The sequence below is a fragment of the Elephas maximus genome, chromosome 9 (assembly GCF_024166365.1).
Source record: "Elephas maximus indicus isolate mEleMax1 chromosome 9, mEleMax1 primary haplotype, whole genome shotgun sequence".
Classification (NCBI taxonomy): domain Eukaryota; kingdom Metazoa; phylum Chordata; class Mammalia; order Proboscidea; family Elephantidae; genus Elephas; species Elephas maximus.
The window spans coordinates 111199989-111212729 of NC_064827.1; the positions used below are offsets into that span (position 1 = coordinate 111199989).

The following is a 12741-nucleotide window of genomic DNA, read 5'->3' on the forward strand; positions in this document are numbered from 1 at the left end:
AAATGGGCATCCTGCCTCAGTCTCTTAGGGCGGCTCGCTCCATGACAGCCACCTTCACCCAGACGGTTGTGGGTCTGGCTTGGTCTGGGCCTAGGAGACAGCCTTGCACACACAGTCTGGGGGTGGGGGTCAGAGTGGAGCGTCGTCCCACGTAGTGGCTAGTTCCGCACGAGTGGTGAGAGCTGTGTTGCTGTCCCAGCTGTGTGTTGTGCTTCCCTCGTGCAACACCTCCTGAGCTGGGGGCTCTCCGTGTCAGCTTCAGGGCTCTGGGGCACTTGCGGCATCCTGCCATGGCTGGGGTTCCCAGACCATGCCTTCCAGCAGGACATGGAAAGGGCGGACTTCCCCTCCCCCAGCCCCCTGCTGCTTTTACCACCTTGTCCCTCGGGGTGCTGGGAGTCAGCTGTGGTCACAGCTTCATGCTCCAGGTGTGTGAGGCAGGAAGGTGAGCACTGGCAGTGCCAGGAGGAGGCAGTTGTTAAACCCCTGTTGCTCCACACTCAGCCAAGGCATGCCCAACAGCTTCCCATTGCCCAGGGGCCATGGTGGACTCCTGGTGCCCTGCTCTCAAGGGCTCAGCTAACCACTACGCACTACTAATCAACTAGCCAACTGATTATCCAGCTGACTCACTGACCCCCTTCCTCTCTCATCCCATGTCCTTCCTACCCTCCTTCCCGCCTTCTTTCCTGCTTGCTTTCATTCTTCCTTTTCTTTTTGCTTTCCTTCTTCTTTCTTTGGCATCTTTTTAAAAGTTAAATGTACAGGATAAAAGTAAACAAATGGATTCTGGGCTGTGCCAATACTCCGAATCCCTGACTTGGGTCAGGAGAAGACAAATGATGGTAGGGGTTGGTGGTGTTAAAAGCCCGCAAGAGGTGGTCCCTGCCCCTCCTACCTCCCATGTAAGCCCCCTGCAAGCTGCCAGGGATGAGGCTGGACAAAGGCTGGGTCAGCAGTGAAAGTATGTGGCTGCCAGACTAGGCTGGCTTGGATGATGTTTGGCCCAACGGATAGAACCGGGGCTGTAGCCCCGTGCCTCAGAGGCTGCCCTTCCTGCCCTGGACTTTCATGAGATGGGGTTGCTCCTCCCAGTGGCTGGAGCTCTCACCCACACAGTGAGTGCTGGGGTGGCCGACTCGGCACCCGCTCCCCTTGACAACGGCTCCGTCTGTGAGGGTCCTGTTGCTCCCAGCTGTTCAGCCAGGCCCCAAAGAAAAGGAGCAGGACTACACAGGGTGTGGGCAGGAGCAGCCCTGAGATATTTGTCCCCACACAGGCCACCGGCCCAGGGCGGTTCCCCTCATTTGGTCATTTTGTGTGTCGTAATCCAGGTCTAGTCATTTATGATGAAATTCTAACTGGCTCTTTTAGAAATCCACATGTGGGGCTTTTAGAATGAAAATAGCTTCTAGTAATATATGCTCATTGAAGACTAGAAACCCTGGTGGTGTAGTGGTTAAGTGCTACGGCTGCTAACCAAAAGGTTGGTGGTTCGAATTCACCAGGTGCTCCTTGGAAACTCTCTGGGGCGGTTCTCTGTCCTATAAGGTTGCTATGAGTCAGAATCGACTCGTCAGCAATGAGTTTGGTTTTGTTTTTGTTGAAGAATAAATGAGGAAAGCCTTTTTGTTTTCTAGTAATTATAGTACTACCATGATATTTTCAATCACTTCGTATGCCTGTGAAAGCTGGACAATGAATAACGAAGACTGAAGAAGAATTGATGCCTTTGAATTATGATGTTAGCAAAGAATATTGAATATACCATGAACTGCCAGAAGAATGAACAAATCTGCCTTGGAAGAAGTACAGCCAGAATGCTCCTTAGAAGCCTGGGTGGTGAGACCCTGTCTCACATACTTTGGACATGTTATCAGGAGGGACCAGTCCCTGGAGAAGGACATCACGCTTGATAAAGTAGAGGGTCAGCGGAAAAAAGCAAGATCCTCAATGAAATGGCTTGATCCAGTGAATGCAACAATGGGTTCAAACATAGCAATGATTGTGAGGCTGGCGCAGGACCAGGCAGCGTTTTGTTATGTTGTTTATAGGGTTGCTATGACTCGACTGCATCTAACAACAACCCTAGTAATTCCTGGCCTATCTTAGTAAATAATTTTCCATCTCAGAATATTTCAGTTGGACAAAGCTGCACTATGCTAGAGTTTTTTGTCTGACACCAAACTTGTAACATCATAAAATATACTGTCGTCTCATGTAGACTTTCCTCTGCCAACCGTTAAAACCTGTTGCCGTCAGGTCAGCTCCGCCTCAGCAGAGGGTATTCCCATACACTCCAGCGCTCTTAGTCCTTTAGCTGCCCATGCTTAAGGGCCCATGTAGCTGCTGCTGTGCCCTAAAGATGAAACTGTGCCCTCACTGTGCCACAGTCAACAGGCTGTGACTTCCTGCTGATGTCACCTTGGCAGCCATGTGACTTTGCCAAAGACCATGTTGGGGAGTGTGGGGCCGCCCTTCCTGTTCGGGGCAGCTGGGCAGGAACCACTCGTTTGGCTGGGCAGGGCCTGGCAGGTGTTGGTCAAGGAGGCCAGCCTGGCGTTGAGTGTCTACCACACTGTAGGTGGGGGGGGGGTTGCGGGGGTGTGTGCAGGTTAATGTGGGACCTGCTGTCTACTTGTCTGCTGCAAAGAGCAGATCCCACCTCCTTTCTGACTCCCGGCACCCCCCCACCCCCCTCCTGTCCCCTCCTGACTCCTGGAGACCCCCTTCCTGCCTCCCTCTTTTCCTCTCCCCTTCCTCTCTGCCCCTCCCCCTTCCACTGCTCTCGACCTGGTCAGAGACAGCCTCAGGCTCTCTGTGCTGTTCATGGCACGTTTCAGAGTCTAAGGGGCTTTTTTTTTTCAACCAGCTTTCAAAACATTTTGCCTGCAAAACAAGCTCTGCTGCTTAAGGAATAAGAAATCAGTTGCCTGCATTTATTCATCTGAGACCATCAGCGCTCCTGATCGGGGTAGCATGGACCACACCAGGCCCATGCCTTTCTGCCCAAAGAAAATGGTCACTTGTTCACCTGGTCTGGGAAAACTGCAGTTTCCGGTAGAGGCTTAGAGATAATGGACATAACTCAGGCACGCTGTCCATCGTTGCCCTTGGAAAGCTGCTGATCAATAACCTCTGTCCTTTTACAGATCAGCAAAGGGGTCTGAGGAAGCGAGTGACTTGCCCAGGGTCCCTGTGAGTGCCCAGCTACTGAGCACCCAGCCGGCTTCTCCTTGGTCCTCTGTTTCTTCATGAAGATGCTCCGTTTCCAGGTCAGTTGCAGCTGTGGCCAGTAAGGGCAGCCTATTTACACAGTTCTGTTTATTTTCAATTTTGCAAAAAATCAAACCCATTGCTGTCGAGTCAATTCCGACTCATAGTGACCCTATAGGACAAAGCAGAATTGCCCCATAGGGTTTCCAAGGAGTGCCTGGTGGATTCCAGCTGATGACCTTTTGGTTAGCAGCCAAACTCTTAACCACTATACCACCAGGTTTCCTTCAATTCTGCAAAGGACACATAAGTGTATTTTTCTTAAAAATAAAATATTATACATAAAGCTGGTACTCACCTTGTCCGCCTCCCAATCCTGGACAATCCCAACCCTCAGTGTTGTTGTTAATGGTTGGTGTGTATCGCTCACACCCCTCCCGGTGGACACTCAAGACCGGCCTTCCTCCCTCCCTTGCTCCCTTTTTTCATTCCATCCACCCATCTATCCATCCTTCGTTTCTTCCCTTACGGCAGTGCTGCTATGACAGCCTGTGGGTGCCCCCCACCCATAGCCTCTCTAGTTATTGCCCCAGAGCCCAGCATCGCACCCTACAAATAGTTCATCATAAATTGAAGCTGAGAGCTAAGGGTGGGCTCACGTGAGCACAGGGAGTGCCCTTGGCAGGATTTGATGTCTCAGCGGATGGGACATGGAGCAGCAGGAAGGGCAACAGCCTCTGGGCTGTGGGGGTTTCTGGTGGGTGCTGGGCAGTTGCCCCACACAGGCTGGAATGATCCTTTATTCAAGCTACCCAGGGCCCAGAGGCCACCATTAGGGCGCTTTGTCTTTGTGTATCACTCTCTGTTTACTCAAGGAAACAAAAGCTCCAAGCCTGCACTTTAAGTGTAGACACATCAGAGCTCTTTGTTAAGGAAAAGAAGTAATTGCTTCTCGTCAGGCTCCAGTGTTATCAGAATTGTCTGTAATTATCGTCTCCTTTTTTTTTTTCTGGAAAGCTTTCAAGACGTCACTTCAGCTAAAGAGTTTAAAACCAGGATTGCTTCTCCAGTAGAATGCTAAACGTTCCTCTTGGGTAAGATGACTAAACCGTCGAATATTTTTAAAGCAATTCTATGTTTTTGGTTTTTTTAATAAATAAGGAACTGAATGAGTGATAATTAACCAGCTACTCACTTCTCATACTTAGCATTTTACGGATTTTTCCCAGGAACCCCCAAAGCCTTTTGCGGTAGGGATACTAGCCTCACATTGAGGTTCAGAGGGGTGAAAGGGCTCCCCCAAGGTCACCCTGCTCAGGAGTAGCTTACTGGTTCCAAATCTGGGGCCTGCCTACCCTCCCAGGTACCTGACCGAGAAAGGAAAACCAAACCAAACCAAACCTACTGCCGTCGAGTTGATTCCGACTCATAGCGACCCTATAGGACAGAGTAGAACTGCCCCGTAGAATTTCCAAGGAGGGCCTGGCGGATTTGAACTGCTGACCTTTTGCTTAGCAGCTGTAGCACTTAACCACCACACCACCAGGGTCAGATGCAATTAAAAGCAGGGCAAAAGCTGAGGAAATATTTTCTGTCTTCAAACAAAATTCAATTTCAATTTAAAGCAACCTAGAAAACTTTCTGCAAAAGCGTGTTTTCAGAAAGTAAAATTACACTCAGCATCCTTTCTTTTTCGGTTTCTTGACCCAATTTTTCCTTACAGAAATGTAGGCGAGCTAAGTAGAAATTAAATTTTCCATACATAAACAGACACGGCGACAGTTGGTTTTCATTGTGCAATCCTGGGGCTTGGTGATTTTGAATGCTATGGCTGGGAAGCTTTTATTTCTTATTTTTAAATAGGTTGATTTTTTTTCCCTTCCAATTACAAATATAATAAATGTCACTTGTAGAAATGCATATGTTACTGAGACGCCAAGAAGAAAAGGAAAATTCCCAGAAGCTCACCACCCAGAGCCACAGTTTCCTGGGTCTCCGTCTATTTTTAGGTGGAAGGTTCTGTAGAATTTGTCTTGGGACCTTAAAACAAAGGTGTCCCCAGCTAGGGCCCATTCAAAGTCATTGGGAAACACCTGCCCCACCCTCTGCTCCCCATCTACCCCGAGACAGTTCTGGTCTGTGGTTTAGCCTGCCTTGTGAGAACAGGAAAAGAGCAGAGCCGTGTGCACTGTGCAGTTGTCCTTGGGGTTTGAGTGTGCTGGAAAGACTGAGGTCTGCAGCTCTTAGTTCCTGAGAGTGTGTGGGTGATTGAGACGTGGAGTGGGCTCCTTGCCACAGGTGGCTGGATCATCCCAAGTGCAGGGTGTGCTGTGCCTGTGTGATCACTGAGTGTGACCAATCACTTTCATAAGTGAAAGGAGGAGGGTACATGGACACAGAATAGCCTAATCTTATTCCAGAGATGCCATGCCATCAGTGTTTTTACAAGCTCTCTTTTCTGAGAATTGCTCTCAGGGCCTTCTTTTGTACCCAGTAACTGCCCAGCAGATGGTTGTTGACTGACTCAGTGAAGCCATTGAACATCTCAGAACCTCAGTCTCCTCTTCCATTAAGTGGGGCTCTTCATAGGGCCTTGTATTCACCCTCCAGCTCTCAGCTGGGCTGGCCCCTCCTCCAGGAAGTCCTCTCAGGGTCTCCCTTAGGCACAGTCTCCCTTAGGCACCCCCCTTTCCCATGTCATGCATGCAGGGCTGTGTCATAATCGATGGCTGTCTTGACTAAACCCTTCACTCGGCTTTGAGCAGTGTGACTTTGACACATTACTTCATCTCTTTGAACCGCAGCTTCCTCATCTGAAAACAGAGCAGTGGAGATGACAATGGCTCCGACGTTACATCATTGTTCACTGGTGCATCATGGGGAGCTCACAGTCCGGTGGGAGAGTGGTTGTAGTACACAGTGCCAAGTGCCCATGGAAGGAGCTGTATGTGGTGGAGGCCCAGAGGGGCAACATGGAACAGAGGGGCAGACTAGAGCGAACTCACCAGGTGGCTGGGGCAGAGGGAAGAGTGTGTGAGGGTGTGGAAAGGATGTTCCAGAAGGCTGAGACAGGGTATGACGCTGGAGGTGCACAGAGTGAGGCCAGGCCTCAGGAGGACTTTGTGTGCCAGGCCAAGAGTGTAGGCTGCTTCATCTCTGATTATGGGGTTTGCATAGTCACCATGTATCACTCGAGAACCCACTGTTTCTTATTAGAAGAAACACGATGACTCTATCAGCTTTTTTTAATTTAACTTTTTAATTTTGAGATAATTGTAGATTCACATGCAGTTGTAAGAAGTAATACATAGAGATCCTGTGCACCCTTCACCCATTTCCCCGGATGGTATCACAGCCAGGATGTTGACACTGATGCAGGCAAGACACAGGACATTTCATCACAGCAGGAACCTGCCTGCTGCCCCTGTGTAGCCACGCCCACTTCCCCCCCTTCCTGATCCCTTGGCAGCTACTGGTGTGTTCTTCCATTTCTATGAGTTTGTCATTTCAAGAATATTATGTAGATGGAATCATTCCTTTTGGGATCGGTTGTCTTCACTCAGCATCAATCTCTGGAGATTGATCTAAATTGCTGTGTGTCTCAGTAGTTCCTTCCATCTCATTGCTGGATAGTTCTCCATGGCATGGTAGACCAAGGTTTGTTCAACCGTGGACTCGCTGAAGGACACCTGGATGGTTTCCAGTTTGGGGTTATTACGAATAAAGCTGCTGCAGACATTTGCGCACGGGTTTTTGTGTGAGCCCAGTCTTCATTTCAGTGGGATAAAAGCCCAGGTATTTACCCCTGGGTCTTTTGCTGGCTATATGATAGTCGCATGTTTCTATTTTATTTATTTATTTTTAACTTTTATTGTGCTTTAAGTGAAAGTTTACAAACCAAGTCGGACTGTCACGTAAAAATTTATAAACACCTTGCTATATACTCCTAACAGTTCTCCCCCTAATGAGACAGCTCACTCCTTCCCTCCACTCTTTTCGTGATCATTCAGCCAGCTTCTGTGCCCCTCTGCCCTCCCATCTTCCCTGCAGAGAGGAGATGCCCACATAGTCTCATGTGTCTACTCGATCCAAAAAGCTCACTCTTCACCAGTATCATTGTCTATTCCATAGTCCAGTCCAATCCCTGTCTGAAGAGTGGGCTTTGGGAATGGTTCCTGTCGATTTTTAAGAAACTGCCCAGGTAGCTCCCCACTGCTTGCCCTATGATTCACCCACTGCCAACATTTGGCCATGTTTGCTTTCCTTCTCTGTATATATTGGCAGACATTTTTGTCTGAAAGTTGCAGGCCTCATGACCCTTTACCCCTGAATTCTTCATCAGGTGTCTCTTCGGAGAGCAAGGCCGGCTCCTCCATGACCACAGTAGTTAGGATAATTGGCATCAATTTTATTGTGTTTTAAGTGCAAGTTTATAGTATAAATTAGTTTCTCATTAAAAAACTTAAACGCAAATTATTTTGTGAACTTGGTTGCAATCCCTGCAATGTGTCGGCACTCTCCCCCTTTCCCTTTCCACCCTGGGTTCTCTATGTTCCATTTATCCAGTTTTCCTGTCCCTTCTACCTTCTTGTCTTTGCTTTTGTTCAGGTGTTTCTGGCATCAATTTTATCATATCATGTCATATACTTAGTCTATATCGAAATTTCTCCAATTAACCCAAATGTCTTTTATAGCTGTTGTTTTCTTTTTCTCTCTGATCCAGGATACAACCAAGGTTCAAGCACTGCATTTGGTTGTTATAGTGCTTTATGTTTTTGTTTGTTGGTTTTTAATGACATTGAAAAATTGTTGGGCGGCCAGACCAGCTGTTTCACAGGATGTCCTATGTTCTGGACTTGTCCAGTTCAGCATTTCTGGCTAGATGATTTCCAGCACGTTACTCCTGTCACATCCCATCAGGAGGCATTCAGTGTGGGGTCACCCCATTGTGAGTAATGACAACTTCCAGCAGGCCATCGGGTGGTTAGGCCATATCTCTCCACTGCATAAATTTCCTTTTGCAATTAGCGAGCAATCCATGTGGCTTGTTTAAGGAGTTCCCTATTGATGGATGCTGGGCTGGTTCCAGTCTTCACTCTGACCAACGATGAGGTGGTAAGAACCTGGTACCTTGGCTGTGGTATGCCTGTGCAGAAGTGTCTGCAGGATTGGTTCCAGAAAGGTGGCTGCTAGGTGAAAAAGTAACACCTGCAGCCAGCACACCTGGTTAGATGCATCATCTCCAGAGTTCTCCTGTTTGATCCACTCACTGTCTCAGACCCACCTGGACCTCTGCTCATCTAATAGATAAGAAACGGCATCTCGGGGTGGTGGTAATTTGCAGTTCTCTTATTATGAGTGAGGCTGAACCACTTTTCTTGTGTTTAAGAGCCATTTCGCCAATTGATATTTCATCAATTCCTGGAGCCTTGTTTTTCACCAATGCCTTTAGAGCAGCTTGGACTTCTTCCTTCAGTACCATCGGTTCCTGATCATATGCCACCTCTTGAAATGGTTGAATATCAACTAATTCTTTTTGGTGTAATGACTCTGTGTATTCCTTCCATCTTCTTTTGATGCTTCCTGCATCATTTAATATTTTCCCCATGGAATCCTTCACTATTGCAACTTGGGGCTTGAATTTTTTCTTCAGTTCTTTCAGCTTGAGAAACGCCAAGCGTGTTCTTCCCTTTTGGTTTTCCATCTCCAGCTCTTTGCACACGTCATTATAATACTTTATTTTGTCTTCTCGAGACGCCCTTTGAAATCCTCTATTCAGTTCTTTTACGTCACGAATTCTTCCTTTTGCTTTAGCTGCTCGACGCTCAAGAGCAAGTTTCAGAGTCTCCTCTGACATCCATCTTGGTCTTTTCTTTATTTCCTGTCTTTTCAGTGACCTCTTGCTTTCTTCATGGATGATGGCCTTGATGTCATTCCACAACTTGTCTGGTCTTCGGTCACTAGTGTTCAATGCGTCAAATCTATTCTTGAGATGGTCTCTGAATTCAGGTGGGATATACCCAAGGTCATATTTTGGCTCTCGTGGACTTGCTCTGATTTTCTTCAGTTTCAGCTTGAACTTGCATATGAGCAATTGATGGTCTGTTCCACAGTCAGCCCCTGGCCTTGTTCTGACTGAGGATATTGAGCTTTTCCATCATCTCTTTCCACAGATGTTGTCAATTTGATTTCTGTGTGTTCCATCTGGCAAGGTCCATGTGTATAGTCGCCGTTTATGTTGGTGAAAGAAGGTATTTGCGATGAAGAAGTCGTTGGTCTTGCAAAATTCTATCATTCACTCTCTGGCATTGTTTCTATCGCCAAGGCCGTATTTTCCAACTACTGATCCTTCTCCTTTGTTTCCAACTTTCGCATTCTAATCGCCAGTAATTATCAATGCATCTTGATTGCATGTTCGATCAATTTCAGACTGTAGCAGCTGATAAAAATCTTCTATTTCTTCATCTTTGGCCCTAGTGGTTGGTGCGTAAATTTGAATAACAGTCGTAGGAATTGGTGGAATATCAATTGAGATGTTTCAACAAACAGATGCAGTGCTGGAGGTGCTCACTCGTCTATGCCAAGAAATATGGAAGACAGCTTCCTGGCCAACTGATTGGAAGAGATCCATATTTATGCCTATTCCCAAGAAAGATGATCCAACCAAATGTGGAAATTATAGAACAATACCATTAATATCACATGCAAGCAAAATTCTGCTGAAGATCATTCAAAAACGGCTGCAGCAGTATATCGACAGGGAACTGCCAGAAATTCAGGCCAGTTTCAGAAGAGGACGTGGAACCAGGGATATCATTGCTGATGTCAGATGGATCCTGGCTGAAAGCAGAGAATACCAGAAGGATGTTTACCTGTGTTTTATTGATTATGCAAAGGCATTCGACTGTGTGGATCATAACAAACTATGGATAACACTGCGAAGAATGGGAATTCCAGAACACTCAATTGTGCTCATGAGGAACCTTTACATAGATCAAGAGGCAGTTGTTCAGACAGAACAAGGGGATACTGATTGGTTTAAAGTCAGGAAAGGTGTGCGTCACGGTTGTATTCTTTCACCATACCTATTTAATCTGTATGCTGAACAAATAATAAGAGAAGCTGGACTATATGAAGAAGAACAGGGCATCAAGATCGGAGGAAGACTCGTTCACAACCTGCATTATGCAGATGATACAACCTTGCTTGCTGAAAGTGAAGAGGACTTGAAGCACTTACTAATGAAGATCAAAGACCACAGCCTTCAGTATGGATTACACCTCAACATAAAGAAAACAAAAATCCTCACAACTGGACCAATGAGCAACATCGTGATAAACAGAGAAAAGATTGAAGTTGTCAAGGATTTCATTTTACTTGGATCCACAATCAACAGCCATGGAAGCAGCAGTCAAGAAACCAAAAGGCGCATTGCATTGGGCAAATCTGCTGCAAAGGACCTCCTCAAAGTGTTGAAAAGCAAAGATGTCACCCTGAAGACTAAGGTGTGCCTGACCCAAGCCATGGTATTTTCAATCGCATCATATGCATGTGAAAGCTGGGCAATGAATAAGGAAGACCGAAGAAGAGTTGACGCCTTTGAATTGTGGTGTTGGCAAAGAATATTGAATATACCACGGACTGCCAAAAGAACGAACAAATCTGTCTTAGAAGAAGTACAACCAGAATGCTCCTTAGAAGCAAGTGTGGCGAGACTGCGTCTTACATACTTTGGACATGTTGTCAGGAGGGATCAGTCCCTGGAGAAGGACATCATGCTTGGCAGGGTACAGGGTCAGTGGAAAAGAGGAAGACCCTCAACGAGGTGGATTGACACAGTGGCTACAACAATGAGCTCAAGCATAACAACGATTGTAAGGATGGCGCAGGACCGGGCAGTGTTTCGTTCTGTTGGCATAGGGTCACTATGAGTTGGAACCGGCTCGATGGCACCTAACAACAACAACAACAAGAGCCATTTACTTTTTTCTGTGAATTATCTGTTCCAGCCCTGACGATTCAGTGGTTAAGAGCTTGGGTGCTAACCAAAATCCACCAGCCACTCCTTGGAACCCCTATGGGGCAGTTCTACTGTGTCCTATAAGCGTTGCTATGAGTCAGAATCGACGTGACAGCAACGGGTGGGCCCTTTGTCCTGAGTAGTGTGTTTTTGGATTATTCCACAGCCCATTTGCCACCCCCAGTACTTGCCACTGCTAAATAATACAGGTGACTCAGCTCTCAATTATCTGAATATTAAAAAAAAAAGTTAAAAAAAATTTTTTTGCAATAAAACCCTACATAAATTAGGCAAACATAAAACAAATTGTTTTACATCTGGCAATTGGTTTTTTTTGTAATCACTTTTTGTCTATCATTGTAAAAATGGTGTGACACCAGCATTAGACCTCCTCGTCTAACTTTACAAGAGGGAAGAAGAATAAACTTCAACAGCCCAAGGCTGATTCCTATAAGATGGAGGTCAGACTTACCCCCGTCTCCAAACTTTTCACCGAGTCTGACACCAGCCATCCTTCCCATGGCATACTCTATTCTCTGCTGGATTTGATAATTTGTTGCAGTGGCCACACAAAACTCACAGACCATACTCACAATTGTGGGGTTTATTAGGGAAGTTGTTGTTAGCTGCCGTTGAGTTGGTTTCCACTCATAACAACCCCATGTACGATAGAATGAGACAATGTCCAGTCCTGCACCATCCTCACAATCCTTGCTGTGTTTGAGCCCATTGTTGTAGCCACTTTGTCAGTCCATCTCATTAAGGGTCTTCCTCTTTTCTGCTGACCCTCTCTCTACCTTACGAAGCATGATGTCCTTCTCCAGGGACTAGTCCCTCCTGATAACATGCCCAAAGTACATGAGATGAAGTCTCGCCATCCTCACTTCTAAGGAGACTCTGGTTATACTTCTTTCAAGACAGATTTTTCATTCTTCTGGCAGTCCATGGTATATTCAATATTCTTTGCCAACACCATAATTCAAAGGCATCAATTCTTCTTTGGTCTTCCTTATTCATTGTCCAGCTTTTGGATGCATATGAGGCAATCGAAAATACTGTGACTTTGGTCCTTAGTCCTCAAAGTGACATCTTTGGTTTTCAACACTTTAGAGAGATCTTTTGCTGCAGATTTGTCCAATGCAATATGTTGTTCGATTTCTTTTTTTTTTTTTTTCAAACTATCATTTTATTTGTTTGTTTATTTTATCGTGGTTTAGGTGAAAGTTTACAGGGCAAATTCGTTTCTCATTCAAAAATTTATACACGAATTATTTCATGATATTGGTTGCAATCCCACATTTTATCAGCACTCTCCCTCTTTCCCTTTCCCCACTTCCATTAATCCAGTTTTCCTGTCCCTTCCCACTTTCTTTTCTTTGCTTTTGGACAGGTGTTGCCCATTTGATCTCATATACTTGACTGATCTAAGGAGCACCTCATGTGTGTTGTTATTTGTTCTATAGGCCTGCCTAATCTTTGGCTCAAAGGTAAACTTCCGGAGTGGC

At 46.1% G+C, this 12741-nt stretch overlaps 1 protein-coding gene across 1 annotated transcript in view; it reads left to right on the forward strand.

Annotated features, from left to right (window-relative positions):
• Window positions 1-2494: 2494 nt before the first annotated feature.
• The window catches only part of FGD3 (FYVE, RhoGEF and PH domain containing 3), a 138868-nt gene continuing 128621 nt past the window's right edge, over window positions 2495-12741 (forward strand). Inside the window, exons 1-3 of the mRNA XM_049895419.1 lie at window positions 2495-2580; window positions 3153-3275; window positions 4234-4310. The gene's annotated coding sequence lies outside the window, so the exon portion shown is untranslated. The remainder of the gene's footprint in view (window positions 2581-3152; window positions 3276-4233; window positions 4311-12741) is intronic.